A 16,775-nucleotide genomic window follows, 5' to 3' on the forward strand; every position below is an offset into this window, starting at 1 on the left:
AGCTTCTTTCCGGGATGTATCCAGATGTACTTCCAGGAGCATGCAATCGCATGAAGTATTCGAAAGTTATCGTATGGTCCAGCCTTGGCGTGTCGCAATGGACTCATGACGAGAGCAATGGAGTTGCTACACGCTTTCTTTGGTGCTGCTTGACAGGTAAACGAAATCAGTAAATTTAATTTCCATGGACTAAGTCTCTCTTGACCTTGAATATATGCAGATTCGGTGTGAAGTATACCATTGCCAGGACGGTTGCACTATGACCATCGCAAGACCCAGTCGTGCAGTGCTTTGATTCACTCGTGAAGAGGGCGGTAACCACTATATTGCCTCGTTACTTCGGCTAAGGTGAGCATCGTTACTTATCGTTGTCTGCTTTCACTAAGCTGTTGTTTTCTTTTAAACCTGTAGACCACCTATCTAGAGCTTGTGTTTGTCTGGATGGTTTCATCGAGATCATGGAAATTAACATTGGTGGAGTTAACAAGTGTTCTGGTGATGGACATCTGCTGTTGGAGGTCACGCCCCTGCAACTGCTGCTCAGGTGAAAAACTTCGAATGCTTTCATTCCGTTTTAAGAAGCTACTCCCACCTTTTGATACAAGCAGATTTGGTCTAAAATGAAGCCTTTTCTCGAGCTTTCCACAGTGGCCATTGAACAGTGCAGTTGTACAGTAATTCTCTCTTGATGATGAATTGCTATTTGCACCGTGTACCTTGCTGGTTATTCTATGATGAATATCTTTGGTTGCGCATTTTGCTTTTACAAAGCTGTTTCGCTATATTTTTGGATCAATTACCACAGGTTTGTTCTTGTGTTGGTATTTTCATTGTGGCCGTGCAATATACGAGTCGGAGAATGTAAAAGAGCTTTGGTGATGATAAAGCGGTAATCGCATACATTGACTTGCTATTGCTGGTAAAGTGAACAATATGAGTTACCTTATTTCCTTTTAAAAAAGTAGGCATGCCTTTTCATGTCTGCAGGATCGGCCTGGGCTCTTTCGTTCTCTGAACGGTACTAACAAGATCATTTCACCATCCAGTGGAGGCATTTAGTATGAGGTTTCTCGAGATAACAGCTGTTGCCACCGGAATGCCTTGTTGCTGCTTCTCAGGTGAGCATTTCTTAAAATTATTTTTCTTTTACTAAGCTGTCATTTGTTTTGCAATGGGGGTGTTCGCCTAGCAGAAGGGTAACTAGATATAGGTTGTAGCACTAGGCGTAAACAGGCCGGCGCTATATCGTAACGGGGAAGCAAGCACTTCTCGTCGTCTTCTCTTGCACCAGCACACCAGCACCATGCCCACTGCCCAGTGCCTTCAGTACAATCACTCCCCACCGAAAGAGTAGCCATCCTGGCGACTTAAGGACAGGAGAACACAGGGGGGTCATGGCACTGCTTGAGCCGGGAGACGTGGACAATTTCCTGGCCCCGACGACGCTGGTCGGAAGGCGTTTCCAGTGGCTCGATGAGGTAGTTGACCGCGGATGTTTGTTCCAGTACCCGATAAGGACCGTGGTACTTGGAGAGCAGCTTGGAGGAAAGGCCTGGAGGAGTAGAGGGCACCCACAACCAGACCAGCGAGCCAGGCGCAAAGCACGGAGCCGTAGTGGATGAATCGTGGCGAAGCTTTTGGCGCCACTGGTCCTGGGATGTGAACGAACGAGCGAGCTGGCGACATTCTTCGGCGTAAGCAGCCGCTCTAGAAACAGTCGTACACTCCGAAGCATCTGGCCGGTACGGTAGAATCGTGTCCATAGTGCATGAAGGCTCGTGTCCGTAAAGGAGAAAGAAAGGGGAGAACCCAGTGGTGCTTTGCGTGGCGGTATTGTAAGCGTAGGTGACGAAAGGTAGAATGCGATCCCAATTCGAGTGGTCAGATGAAGCATACATGGCCATCATGTCACCAAGGGTGCGGTTGAAACGTTCGGTCATCCCATTAGTTTGAGGATGATATGCTGTGGTAGTGCGGTGAATGATGCGACACTCCTTTAGCAATGCTGAAAGGACGTCAGAGAGGAAAACGCGACCGCGGTCGCTCAGTAATTCTCGAGGTGCTCCATGGCGTAAAATCAGATTTTGAAGGATAAAACTGGCGACGTCTTTTGCTGTGGCAGATGCCAGGGCTGAAGTTTCAGCGTACCGCGTGAGGTGGTCGATAGCAACAATAACCCAGCGGTTGCCGCTTGGAGTGTTGGGAAGCGGACCGTATTGGTCAATGCCGACGCGGTCGAACGCGCGTGCGGGGCATGGTAAAGGTTGCAAGGGGCCGGTGGCATGTCGAGGTGGCGTCTTGCGTCGTTGGCATATGTGGCATGACCGGACATACTGGCGAACGAAGCGGTACATACCGCGCCAGTAGTACCGAAGCTGCAGGCGAGAGTATGTCTTTAATACACCAGCGTGGCCGCATTGTGGGTCGTCGTGGAACGTGGCGCAGATGTCGGAGCGGAGGTGTCGGGGTATAACAAGCAACCACTTACGGCCGCTGGAATTGTAGTTGCGGCGGTACAGCAGGTTATCCCGAATGATGAAGTGCGTGGCTTGGCGACGAAGCGTCCGAGAGATCGGTGCTGGCGACTGGCTGGACAGGAAGTCAATAAGCGAAGAGATCCACGGGTCCTTGCGCTGCTCTGATGGCATGTCGGAAATGTTGAGGGCGAAGGCACCGCAGGTAGAAATAGACGAGTGGACAGGGCCAGAGGGCAGGGGTGACCGGGATAGAGCGTCTGCGTCTGAATGCTTTCGGCCTGAGCGATAAACAACGCGGATGTCGTATTCTTGTAGACGCAATGCCCAACGGGCAAGCCGACCAGTTGGATCTTTTAGTGAAGATAACCAGCATAGGGCATGATGGTCGGTCACGATGTCAAATGGACGCCCGTACACATAAGGACGAAATTTGCCGATAGCCCAAATGATGGCCAGACATTCCTTCTCAGTAACTGAATAGTTCGCCTCGGCTTTGGTAAGGGTGCGGCTGGCATACGCGACGACGTACTCTTCGAAGCCATCCTTGCGTTGTGCAAGAACAGCGCCGAGCCCGACACCACTAGCGTCCGTATGGATCTCAGTTGGAGCAGAGGGATCGAAGTGTCGCAGTACTGGAGGCGAGGTGAGAACGCGTCGTAGTTCTTGGAATGCGTCGTCGCACGCCGAGGACCAGGCTGATAGGTCAGAACGGCCGGTGAGAAGCTGCGTCAAGGGGGCAATGACAGAGGCAAAGTTACGGACAAAGCGTCGGAAATAGGAGCACAGGCCGATGAAGCTGCGAAGCTCTTTCATGGTGGTTGGTTTAGGGAACTCGGATACGGCGCTAAGTTTTGTGGGGTCCGGAAGGATACCGTCTTTTGAAACTACATGGCCGAGAATAGTAAGTGTACGAGCGCCGAAGTGGCATTTCTTCAAATTTAGTTGCAGTCCTGCAGTGGAGAGGCACGCAAGTACCTGCTCGAGGCGGTTGAGGTGCGACCCAAAGTCGGTGGAAAAAACCACAATATCATCTAAATAACAGAGGCACGTTTTCCACTTCAGCCCTCGAAGAATGGTGTCCATCATTCGCTCGAAAGTGGCAGGCGCGTTGCAGAGGCCGAACGGCATGACAGTGAATTCATATAGCCCATCAGGCGTTACGAAGGCTGTCTTTTGACGATCGGCCTCTGCCATTGGCACTTGCCAGTACCCGGAGCGCAAATCGAGCGACGAAAAGAATTCCGCTCCCTGCAGACAGTCCAAAGCATCGTCGATGCGCGGCAGAGGATAAACATCTTTGCGCGTTATTCGGTTAAGGCGGCGATAGTCGACGCAGAACCGAATGGAGCCATCTTTTTTTTTAACGAGGACAACCGGAGATGCCCAGGGACTGTTAGAGGGCTGGATGATGCCACGCTCCAGCATGTCGTCAACGTGCTGGTCGATGATACGGCGTTCAGCAGCCGACACACGATAGGGACGCTGGCGCAATGGTGTTTGCTGACCGGTGTCGATACGGTGAACGACTGCGGACGCTCGACCCAAGGATGGTTGGTCAATGTCAAATGAGGAACGAAAACGTTGGAGGAGTTTGATGGTTTCTGTTTGCTGCGCAGGTGTGAGTTCTGCGTCGACGGCGCGAGCGAAGACGTCTACAGGGGCATCAGTCGCGGCAGGATTAGTGACGGAACAAATCGGAAGTGATGCCGTGTCGCCAAACATGGTGGCCGGGAGAACGCTATCGAAAGCTTCAGCGGTACCCAGGCACTCGCCGCGGAGTAGGGATGATGGGCAGGCGGACGGATTGCACACGTAAAGGGCAGCAGAACCGTCGCAAAAAGTGACGACAGCAAACGGAAGTAGAAAGTTCCGGCGGCGCGCACAAGTGGCCGACGGTGTAAACAGAACAGATGAGTTCGCAGCAGAGTTACATGACACAGGAACCAGAGCGGCGGAGAAAGGTGCGATATCGATGTCAGAGGCGGCAACAACTTTAGGAGAAGAATGGTCGTCATGGTCGCAGCACGGCACGGATAACGTAAGTTCGGCACGAGCGCAGTCGATAAGAGCTTGATTGACAGATAAGAAATTCCATCCAAGAATAACGTCGTGTGAGGAACGAGGTAGGACGACAAATTCTATAACATACATAACGCTTTGAATGACAACCCGGGCTGTGCACGACGCTGAAGGCTGAATGCGATGCGAGGTTGCCGTACGCAGAGAAAGAGAGGTAAGGGGAATGGTCACTTTGTTCAAATTGCGGCAAAGCTTCTCACTAATAATAGAAACGGCGGCTCCGGTGTCGATAAGTGCGTGTACGGTGACGCCGTCTACGGACAGTTCAATTTCGTTCACCGGGTTAGAATGAGGCCTTGAAATGTTCGACGTAAACGCAGTTCTTGCCTCTGGAACTGCGACTGTTAGTTTTCCTCACGGGCCGGGCTGGGTCGGCGAACCATCGGGGAAATGGATCGGCGACGTGGGGAAGGTGACCGGCGTGCATCGAAAGGGAGGCGACTGTAAGATGAGTCCGGAGGAAGGCTAGATGGGTCCTGACGCGGAAGTCGAGCAGGCCTGTAGCTTGAGGCGCCCCCACTGGCAGGTAAACGGGGGCTGCGACGGCGGCAGAATCGTGCTACGTGGCCCGGAAAATGGCAGAAATAGCATATTGGCCGGTTGTCAGATGTACGCCACGGGTTGACGACAGGGGCTCCAGCGGCCGAGTAAGGGACGACCATCGGGCGTGAAGGTGGCGGCGGCACATGGAAGGTGCCAGTGGCCCGGTAGGCATCAGGAGCCGGAGGAGCGTAAGGCCGGGCAACAACGTCAGCGTAAGTGAGCGGTCCAGCTGCAGGCTGCGGAGGAGGGGCAGATGGCAGCGCCGCGGCAACTTGGGTCTGAATGACGTGGCGAAGCGAGGGAGCCAAGGTTGTCGACGGCTCGGGTGTGCGGTTCGCCAGAGAGAGTTGGCGTGCCACTTCCTGACGGATGAACTGCTTTATCTCCGGCATTAAGGCAGAGATATCGGCAGCGTCGCGGCCGAAATCCAACGGAGAGAGATCCGTGGTGTCCTGCTGAGCAGCGCGCGTTGATGCACGCTGCTTGCGCAGCTCGTCGTAGTGCTGACAGAGCTGGACGACCTCGGCAATCGTCCGCGGACTCTTCGCGACGAGCATCTGGAAGGCTTGGTCATCGATGCCTTTCATGACGTGCTTAATCTTGTCAGCTTCGTCCATAGATGAGTTGACGCGCTTGCATAGCGAGAGCACGTCTTCAATATAACTAGTGAAGGTCGCTTCCTGGCGTTGAACTCGACCACGCAAGCGCTGCTCAGCGCGAAGCCGGCGAACGGCGGGACGGCCGAAGACCTCCGCCAAAGTTGCCGTGAAAGCCGACCAGGTGGTAAAATCGGCTTCATGATTGCGGAACCATAGGTTTGCCACGTCAGTCAAGTAAAAGATGACATTTGTGAGCTTGGCGCGGTCGTCCCACTTATTATAGGCGCTTACACGGTCATATTCGGCGAGCCAGTCTTCCACGTCGTGGTCATCTGTGCCGCTAAATATAGCCGGATCGCGCTGCCGGATGACGCCAGAACAGACGATGGCGGGGGGCACGGGAGCGGCAGCCTGGGACGGTCCCGGTTCATCCATTGCAACAGCTGGTGGTAGCGTTCGGCTGCGGAGTTCCAGGATGTCGAAGAGAAACCCAGCAGCTCCACCAAATGCAATGGGGGTGTTCGCCTAGCAGAAGGGTAACTAGATATAGGTTGTAGCACTAGGCGTAAACAGGCCGGCGCTATATCGTAACGGGGAAGCAAGCACTTCTCGTCGTCTTCTCTTGCACCAGCACACCAGCACCATGCCCACTGCCCAGTGCCTTCAGTACAGTTTATATTTCGAAATCTGCTACCAGGAAATTGTGTTGATGGCACTATCGTGATCAGGGAATATAGGAATCGTGGTGTGTTGAACGTCTCTTTTGTTGAAGGCGTGGATGTGGCACTAATTTGACTTGTAGTTGCACTAAGCGCAGGCGAAAAACTTGAGTTGTTCTTTTTCTTTTTACAGAAGTGGGCATGGCCTTCTATATCTGCAAGTTTGATCGGCACTTTACCCTTCTCTGAGGGATTCCAGGAAGATTACTTCACGGTCGAGTGGCAGCATTTAGTATCAGGTTTCTCGAGGAAAGTGCCGTTGCCGCCATACTGACTTGTTCCTGCTTCTAAGGTGAGCCTTCGTTTAAAAAAAATATTTTGCGTTTACTAAACTGTCCTTTGTGTTTATTTGCAGATGCGGTACGTCATGTTTGTGTCATGGTTCCATCTTGATCAAGCAATACGCCATTCGTGGAGTGCAGAAGAGCTCTGCTGATGAAGACGTGGTATTGGCACCACACGTACTTGCAGCTCTAGCTCAGGTGAGCAAATGACTGTACTCACAATAATTGTATTTTAGCAAGCTTATGGTGCCCTTGGCCTTTGAGAATATTCTGTGTGGAGTTGAATTTCTTGTGGAACGCGCTAGTATTGGCCGCAGCTCGTTCGATAGCACTGAATGGACAAGTTCTGAGCTGTGGCAGCGTTGCGGTTTTCAGGAGACTCCATGCACGACATCCGTATGTGGTAGGTGCGTGTGCGGGGAACGCGTACATTGGTTTGCTGCTTTGTTATGGATGTGTTTTTCTCTGCCTATTTCGGCACACCACTAAATATGTGATCCCAAACTTTGCAGTGGCAAGTGGAGGTGATTGGGCTACTTCAAGGTGCAGTTTGACTGACCAAGGCCGACAAAGAAATGGCTTCTAGCTTCCAGCTTCCAGCTTCATAGCATCCCATCTCAGAGTGAGTGTACGAGGCCAATAGCCTCGTGGTGAGGGTGGCATGTGTCCAAGGAACCGCTTGAATACAGATTGGTAATTTTTATTTCCTGAAGCTTCATATGGCCAATAACTGAAAGCAGCTAGACATTCCATACCACAGTATGGACAGTGCACAGTAGTGCACAATTTGGCCCACAGGTTCCTTAGACCATATCCACTAGAGGTCTTGTCAGTGACGGAAACGTGAGGAGCGACGTTGCGTATTAGTTTTAGGTTTAGCGCACCGTGGGCAGAACTTGCAGATAAGGTTTGCACCTTACGTTTGCGTTACGGACATTGACCTGTTCCGAATGCACTTGCAACCACCAAGTCCATTTATCGTGTCAAGGAATGCCCGTGCGCGAAAAGTGCTCTTGATCGATAAATTGATCCTAGTGGCAAATGCATTCGGATTTCTCGCCCACCACAACTAGCAACTGCGAAGAAAGGACGTTGCCTACGGTCTGCGACACATCGCCCTTCCGTTGCAGCAAAGGTACAGCGACTGACCATTTATCGACAAATGCTGTAATTATGAGTAACAACGGCGATTTCGGCTCATGGACGGTTTACTTGGTGTCAGTCTCTCTGGGATGTAAGACATCTGTGCTCACTTTATTAACAAGTATTTAGAGCCTCATAGTTTTGCAGATTGGCCTCCGTATTCCGAAGGAAGTTCCAGTAAAGGCATTGCAGTGCTCTGCTTTTTTGGAATTCAACCGTTCGTGGTCCGTGGTTGTGCTTCAATCGTCAGTGACCCCTGCCACTGCCATTCTGTTGGCTGGCAGTTCTCAGGTAATCTCCTCAATGACCGTGTTTACTTTTCAATAAAGTGTCTGCGATCCGAATTTTTGGCAATCGACTCAACTTTGAATTTTGCATGTTTGAATGTCAGCTGCAGATTTCCCGACAGCCTGGAACCATAAAATGACCGGCCACTGTGGGCGGACGTGAAAAACTATCTGAAAGCTTCGTCACCGTGCAGAGCAGAGTACGTATGCGGGACAATCACCAGTGTTGAAGTTCAGTTTTATCCAGAGTGCATAATTTAGGCTGGTCACTGTATTTTTACTAAGCTTCTTTCCGGGATGTATCCAGATGTACTTCCAGGAGCATGCAATCGCATGAAGTATTCCAAAGTTATCGTATGGTCCAGCCTTGGCGTGTCGCAATGGACTCATGACGAGAGCAATGGAGTTGCTACACACTTTCTTTGGTGCTGCTTGACAGGTAAACGAAATCAGTAAATTTAATTTCCATGGACTAAGTCTCTCTTGACCTTGAATATATGCAGATTCGGTGTGAAGTATACCATTGCCAGGACGGTTGCACTATGACCATCGCAAGACCCAGTCGTGCAGTGCTTTGATTCACTCGTGAAGAGGGCGGTAACCACTATATTGCCTCGTTACTTCGGCTAAGGTGAGCATCGTTACTTATCGTTCTCTGCTTTCACTAAGCTGTTGTTTTCTTTTAAACCTGTAGACCACCTATCTAGAGCTTGTGTTTGTCTGGATGGTTTCATCGAGATCATGGAAATTAACATTGGTGGAGTTAACAAGTGTTCTGGTGATGGACATCTGCTGTTGGAGCTCACGCCCCTGCAACTGCTGCTCAGGGGAAAAACTTCGAATGCTTTCATTCCGTTTTAAGAAGCTACTCCCACCTTTTGATACAAGCAGATTTGGTCTAAAATGAAGCCTTTTCTCGAGCTTTCCACAGTGGCCATTGAACAGTGCAGTTGTACAGTAATTCTCTCTTGATGATGAATTGCTATTTGCACCGTGTACCTTGCTGGTTATTCTATGATGAATATCTTTGGTTGCGCATTTTGCTTTTACAAAGCTGTTTCGCTATATTTTTGGATCAATTACCACAGGTTTGTTTTTGTGTTGGTATTTTCATTGTGGCCGTGCAATATACGAGTCGGAGAATGTAAAAGAGCTTTGGTGATGATAAAGCGGTAATCGCATACATTGACTTGCTATTGCTGGTAAAGTGAACAATATGAGTTACCTTATTTCCTTTTAAAAAAGTAGGCATGCCTTTTCATGTCTGCAGGATCGGCCTGGGCTCTTTCGTTCTCTGAACGGTACTAACAAGATCATTTCACCATCCAGTGGAGGCATTTAGTATGAGGTTTCTCGAGATAACAGCTGTTGCCACCGGAATGCCTTGTTGCTGCTTCTCAGGTGAGCATTTCTTAAAATTATTTTTCTTTTACTAAGCTGTCATTTGTTTATATTTCGAAATCTGCTACCAGGAAATTGTGTTGATGGCACTATCGTGATCAGGGAATATAGGAATCGTGGTGTGTTGAACGTCTCTTTTGTTGAAGGCGTGGATGTGGCACTAATTTGACTTGTAGTTGCACTAAGCGCAGGCGAAAAACTTGAGTTGTTCTTTTTCTTTTTACAGAAGTGGGCATGGCCTTCTATATCTGCAAGTTTGATCGGCACTTTACCCTTCTCTGAGGGATTCCAGGAAGATTACTTCACGGTCGAGTGGCAGCATTTCGTATCAGGTTTCTCGAGGAAAGTGCCGTTGCCGCCATACTGACTTGTTCCTGCTTCTAAGGTGAGCCTTCGTTTAAAAAAATATTTTGCGTTTACTAAACTGTCCTTTGTGTTTATTTGCAGATGCGCTACGTCATGTTTGTGTCATGGTTCCATCTTGATCAAGCAATACGCCATTCGTGGAGTGCAGAAGAGCTCTGCTGATGAAGACGTGGTATTGGCACCACACGTACTTGCAGCTCTAGCTCAGGTGAGCAAATGACTGTACTCACAATAATTGTATTTTGGCAAGCTTATGGTGCCCTTGGCCTTTGAGAATATTCTGTGTGGAGTTGAATTTCTTGTGGAACGCGCTAGTATTGGCCGCAGCTCGTTCGTTAGCACTGAATGGACAAGTTCTGAGCTGTGGCAGCGTTGCGGTTTTCAGGAGACTCAATGCACGACATCCGTATGTGGTAGGTGCGTGTACGGGGAACGCCTACATTGGTTTGCTGCTTTGTTATGGATGTGTTTTTCTCTGCCTATTTCGGCACACCACTAAATATGTGATCCCAAACTTTGCAGTGGCAAGTGGAGGTGATTGGGCTACTTCAAGGTGCAGTTTGACTGACCAAGGCCGACAAAGAAATGGCTTCTAGCTTCCAGCTTCATAGCATCCCACCTCAGAGTGAGTGTACGAGGCCAATAGCCTCGTGGTGAGGGTGGCATGTGTCCAAGGAACCGCTTGAATACAGATTGGTAATTTTTATTTCCTGAAGCTTCATATGGCCAATAACTGAAAGCAGCTAGACATTCCATAACACAGTATGGACAGTGCACAGTAGTGCACAATTTGGCCCACAGGTTCCTTAGACCATATCCACTAGAGGTCTTGTCAGTGACGGAAACGTGAGGAGCGACGTTGCGTATTAGTTTTAGGTTTAGCGCACCGTGGGCAGAACTAGCAGATAAGGTTTGCACCTTACGTTTGCGTTACGGACATTGACCTGTTCCGAATGCACTTGCAACCACCAAGTCCATTTATCGTGTCAAGGAATGCCCTTGCGCGAAAAGTGCTCTTGATCAATAAATTGATCCTAGTGGCAAATGCATTCGGATTTCTCGCCCACCACAACTAGCAACTGCGAAGAAAGGACGTTGCCTACGGTCTGCGACACATCGCCCTTCCGTTGCAGCAAAGGTACAGCGACTGACCATTTATCGACAAATGCTGTAATTATGAGTAACAACGGCGATTTCGGCTCATGGACGGTTTACTTGGTGTCAGTCTCTCTGGGATGTAAGACATTTGTGCTCACTTTATTAACAAGTATTTAGAGCCTCATAGTTTTGCAGATTGGCCTCTTTATTCCGAAGGAAGTTCCAGTAAAGGCATTGCAGTGCTCTGCTTTTTTGGAATTCAACCGTTCGTGGTCCGTGGTTGTGCTTCAATCGTCAGTGACCCCTGCCACTGCCATTCTGTTGGCTGGCAGTTCTCAGGTAATCTCCTCAATGACCGTGTTTACTTTTCAATAAAGTGTCTGCGATCCGAATTTTTGGCAATCGACTCAACTTTGAATTTTGCATGTTTGAATGTCAGCTGCAGATTTCCCGACAGCCTGGAACCATAAAATGACCGGCCACTGTGGGCGGACGTGAAAAACTATCTGAAAGCTTCGTCACCGTGCAGAGCAGAGTACGTATGCGGGACAATCACCAGTGTTGAAGTTCAGTTTTATCCAGAGTGCATAATTTAGGCTGGTCACTGTATTTTTACTAAGCTTCTTTCCGGGATGTATCCAGATGTACTTCCAGGAGCATGCAATCGCATGAAGTATTCCAAAGTTATCGTATGGTCCAGCCTTGGCGTGTCGCAATGGACTCATGACGAGAGCAATGGAGTTGCTACACACTTTCTTTGGTGCTGCTTGACAGGTAAACGAAATCAGTTAATTTAATTTCCATGGACTAAGTTTCTCATGATCTTGAATATATGCAGATTTGGTCTGGAGTATACCATCGCCAGCACGGTTGCACTATGACCATCGCAAGACCCAGTCGTGCAGTGCTTTGATTCACTCGGGAAGAGGGCGGTAACCACCATATTGCCTCGTTACTTCGGCTAAGGTGAGCATCGTTACTTATTGTTCTCTGCTTTCACTCTGCTGTTGTTTTCTTTTAAACCTGTAGACCACCTATCTAGAGCTTGTGTTTGTCTGGATGGTTCCATCGAGATCATGGAAATTAGCATGACGTCATGCAACCAACAGACACACACACCCCACTTAAGCGACAGGGCGGTCCCCGCTGAAGTGTTCTTCATTCTGTACTCATACCCCCGCTGTGGCGCTCGCAGGAAAACGCGTCCGTCGTTCTCGTTGACTGGAGCAAGGGTTGCGGCTCGGTTCTGGGCTACAGCATGGTGGTGGCCAACACGCGCATCGTGGCCCGGTCGCTGGCGCTGCTGGTCAAGACGCTGGCCGGCATTGTCTTGACCAGAGTCAGAGCACGTGCACTACATCGGCCACAGCCTGGGCGCCCAGGCGGGAGGCTTCTTAGGCAAGGACGTCAAGCAGCTCACGGGAAAACTCGTCGGACGCATCACCGGTGAGGCACGGGCGTGTCTGTTTAAATTCGCTGAGATCGTTGGCGAAAACTGTTGGAAAATTTCGAGGCAAACGCGGCGCGCGCCGTCCTTCTCCAAGAAGCTTCGCTCCCGGCCAAGAGGGTCGAGGTAACTCCCACAAAACGCCGCGACGTAAAACGCAGTGTCACTTTCCGATGTCACCTCGCAACGTCGCTTCCCGTTCAAGCGACTTCGGTGAATGGTTCGATGAAGAGTGCGCAATGCCGCCACTGGCAATGCGCCGCACACAAACGAGGGCATTCAAAAAACCCATTCAGTGAACCAACTTGAAGTAATATTCTTTCAGTATAACGATCCCTAGACGGCGTTTGAGAACTTCTAGAGGGAAACCAAAATTTGAAATGGGGCCTGGGGAGGGGCCCTCTTAAACGGACAGTAAACAGAAACGCTGAATCAGTTTAGACATTCTTTAAAGTATTCTTTCAAGACTGTCGCGGTAATGCGTTGGTTTTTAGCGAAAGACATGGTCAGTCAAATCTTATGAATTTCGTGCCGAAACCTTAGGTCGCGTTTATCAGTATGACGTTATGGATTTCAAGGTCTAAAAAAAAAAAACACTTTATATCAGTGACGTTGGTCTTGAGTACCGGTGCTTGAGCTCAGGCGCCACATTATAAAAAAAAAAAAAACCCATAAATATGAACTTTGATATTCACTTTCCTTTCTTATATAACCAACCTGCTAGGTTAAATAAAAGATAACGTTGGGTTAAATAAATGTTAGAAATAAATGAAAATTGTTTCATAAGGAATGTATTATCTGTGTGAACCTGTTTAGCGTTTTCTCCGGTGTCCTTTTAAAGAGCCAGCGATCGCCTAAGCGCGCTCGGGATGCATGCGCAGGCCTGGACCGCGCGGGACCGCTGTTGGAGTCGCGCGGCGTTCACTTGACAAAAGACGAGGCCGACTTCGTGGATGTGCTGCACACGAGCATCGGCCGCGGGTGGACGGACGTGGTCAAGGGCCGGCTGGGAATGAGCACCAGTTGCGGACACGTGGACTTCTACCCGAACGGCGGCAGAGAGCAACCGGGCTGCTGGAGGTTCAGCTGTGAGTGTTTGGAACTTTCACCGGTGGCCGTAGTGTAAGAATCTGACAACGCGAAACCTTGAGACATCCTGAAAAAGAAAGCGATGCGCTCTTGGTGCAATTAACTCGCATCGGCTGCACTATGAAAGCTCGGTTCTCTCGATTCGTGTGAACACTGGCTTGAACTTCTCATTCTTTTCTCTTTTTTCTTTCACTGCGATGGTAATTACAGGCGGACCCTCCAAGCGAATTTTAAAAGTCATCACCGTCGGCGTTCCCGTCACGCTTTGCATATATTTTCGTTAGATGAAGGCCCTGGGCTTCGAAGCCCTAAAGAAATATTTGCGAGCCTCAGAGCATCCTAAATAGGGCTATTCTTTTTTTAGTTACACTGGTGTAGCTAGTGTGGGAAGTCACAATTTTTTATTTACTTGGCGTAGAAAAGTTGTAGTTCCGCTCACCTACTCGCGAAGCCAGTTTTTACATCTATGGTGTAGCACGGAAAGGTGACTTTCTACAATGCGGTTTCGGTGAGTGCAGGCAGCAGACGCCAAACAAGCAGGTTGGCGTTGCCAATGCGTTGCGCCATTTTGTGCGTGGCTGTCGGCGCTGATGTGGCCCCGATAGTGAATTGTTCGCTACAGGGAGGGCAGCGAAGCGCTGACGCGACCGCGTGTGAGAGGAAGGTGAGCTAATCTTCCAAGAAGATAAAAATTAGATTACTCATGGATGGTGCGGACTGTTTCGAGAGAGAGACAAAAAGGAAGGAAAGACAGGGAGGTTAGCCAGTGTAAAACTCCGCGCTGTATTAGACGCATTGAGAAGCTGTCTTTGCGCACTGCGCATTTGCAACGCATTTCGCTGCAGTTTGTCAAGATTTGTGAACGAAAGAAAACTCGTACACTTGCGTTTTAGTTTCAGTCAACGGCATTTCGCAGCCAGTTAGTGCGAAGTCAGGTCAAGTGCGGAGCCAGGCGCTTTTCGTCTGCCGATGCAGAAGACAGCGGGCAGTGCTCACTGATTGGCTACATCCCAGTTAGCCAAGTGCATCACATGACGTCATAGCCTCTAGCCGCCACTACACTCGTCTGCACGAACCCGCACGAAGTGCAGGTAAAAAAAAAAAGATAGCCCCAATAATTTTCCCCTGTGATTAAATTTGGCATTCGTTTCCCAGTAGATGTACGTATCGTGACGTCACGACGCAGAAGGTGATCACGTGGGAGCAGGACATATCCGCATGTTTTGACACTCGATCTGGCTCGCTAGGTGGCCCGCTGTGCTGCCACATCGGGCCGCGCAATGAGTCGCAGCTTAGCAGGCTACCGAGCAATCCAGAGCGAGGGTTAAAACGTCGCAATTTGTAATGAGGTCACGTGGCCACTTCCTGTGTCATGGCGTAACGACAAACATGCCTTATAGGCAACGAAACCTAAACTAGTTCGTTATAGAGCGTTGAGGAGTGCCACAATGTCTGCTGGGGTTTCGAGGATCGGGGATCATTAGCCCAAGAAATCGTCGTGTTGAAAAATGTCAGACCAGTACTTTCGGAGCATTTCATCTGCGCGAAACCACACGAAACGTTCTAGAGACGTCGCGCGGAAGGTCATTTTGGTATATCGGAACGTGACTCGAAATTTTGAGTGTTATTCGTGAGTACGGGAACTCCGAATGGGGACGTCTCTCACAGAGTTGGTTGTACGCACTATTATGTGCGCATTTAAGAGTCTCGTTATTGCACGCAATCTCGATACGCAAAGTGATAAATAATGATTAATCAAGAGGGCAGTGCTGCGATGGTGGCTTTATATTACAGCCCGTGGGAAGCCATGCATCTTTAATTCTAGGCTTTGCACAACATTTTTCGTTGCAATTTGTGGATAATTAACCTCCCCGTGCATTGTTACACAGCGGCAGGACGCGAGGATCGTGGTACGCGGTACGGTGGACCAGACAGCCATAAATTTAAACCAGAGGTAATGAGAGAAATACATTTGAGATATTTACTTTATTTATTTGTTCGTTTATTTATTTATTTATTTATTTATTTATTTATTTATTTATTTATTTATCCCAAGTACCCTCAAGCGCATATGCATTACTGAGGTGAGTAGGTTAGAAAGAAACCGTAAGTTATAAAAAGTTATGCGGAAACAAACGGTAATGCAGAAACCATTAAGGCAGAACATGTCAAGAGATGACAACGATAAAAGATAAAAAATCGCATGATACCATATGACAAACAAGATGACTCGGTATATGCCACAGTTAGATAGACTAAAAAAAAAGAAGCACAAATAAGTGTTCTCTGAACAAAGCATAGTCCATGATAGAAACAAGATTAGCGTGAACGTGGGGTTCCAGTCTCGCAAGGTTTACGGTATGAAAGAGTGTAGAAATGTGTTTGTGCGAGGTACACACCAAACTTTATTAAAATGTGGTCAACCCGCGACGAAAGGTACGCAGGCGCAGAGATGAGCTCAGCGTGTAGATGATGATGATAGTAAAGTCTGTGAAATAAACATAAGCGAAAACATTTCCTGCTCGGCGATATATGAGACAGTGATCGATATATGAGACAGTTACGCTGGATGCACGAAGATAATTGGCCAGTATGAAAGAAGCGGCATTCACTCTTTAAAAAAAAATTACACCTTTTGAGGCTTGTCCTATCGCACAACAATAATCGTCATTTGTCTTGCCCGCACTTCCTTTCTTTAACGCTGCGAGCCCGGTACTTCCCAGTTCCGAATGCTTTGCGCATTATTAGTGTGACACAGCATTCTCGACAGGAAAATAGCGAGCGCCGAGTTTTCAAGAAAGGAAACGCAAGTAAGGCACATGACGATTATTGCTGTCTGGCAACTGTACACCCCGAAAGGTGCAACCGTTTTAAGAGCGTTGTTCTGAACCAGTTCATGTGGTATTTAATAGTTATCGCGATCATGATTCCAAACAGAAGCGGCATACTCTAATTTGGTGCACACAAGGATGTTATAGAGAAGCAAGTTTAATTCTGTAGGAGACTTACCGAAATTTCGACGTAAGTGCCCTAACATACGATTAGCGTTATCAATTATTACGGTCACGTGAGTTTCCGTGTTTGATCGGACGTTACATCGATTCCAAGATTTAGGTATCGCGAAACTTGTTCCAGCGCAGTACTTTTGTGTTTATAAACTGGGCGGTAGTCGTTTATTCGAGAAACACGCATTAATTTGCACTTATTAATGCTTAATTCCATGAGCCACTTGTCACACCAACC

This window comes from Dermacentor andersoni, chromosome 11 (genome assembly GCF_023375885.2).
Source record: "Dermacentor andersoni chromosome 11, qqDerAnde1_hic_scaffold, whole genome shotgun sequence".
Lineage (NCBI taxonomy): Eukaryota > Metazoa > Arthropoda > Arachnida > Ixodida > Ixodidae > Dermacentor > Dermacentor andersoni.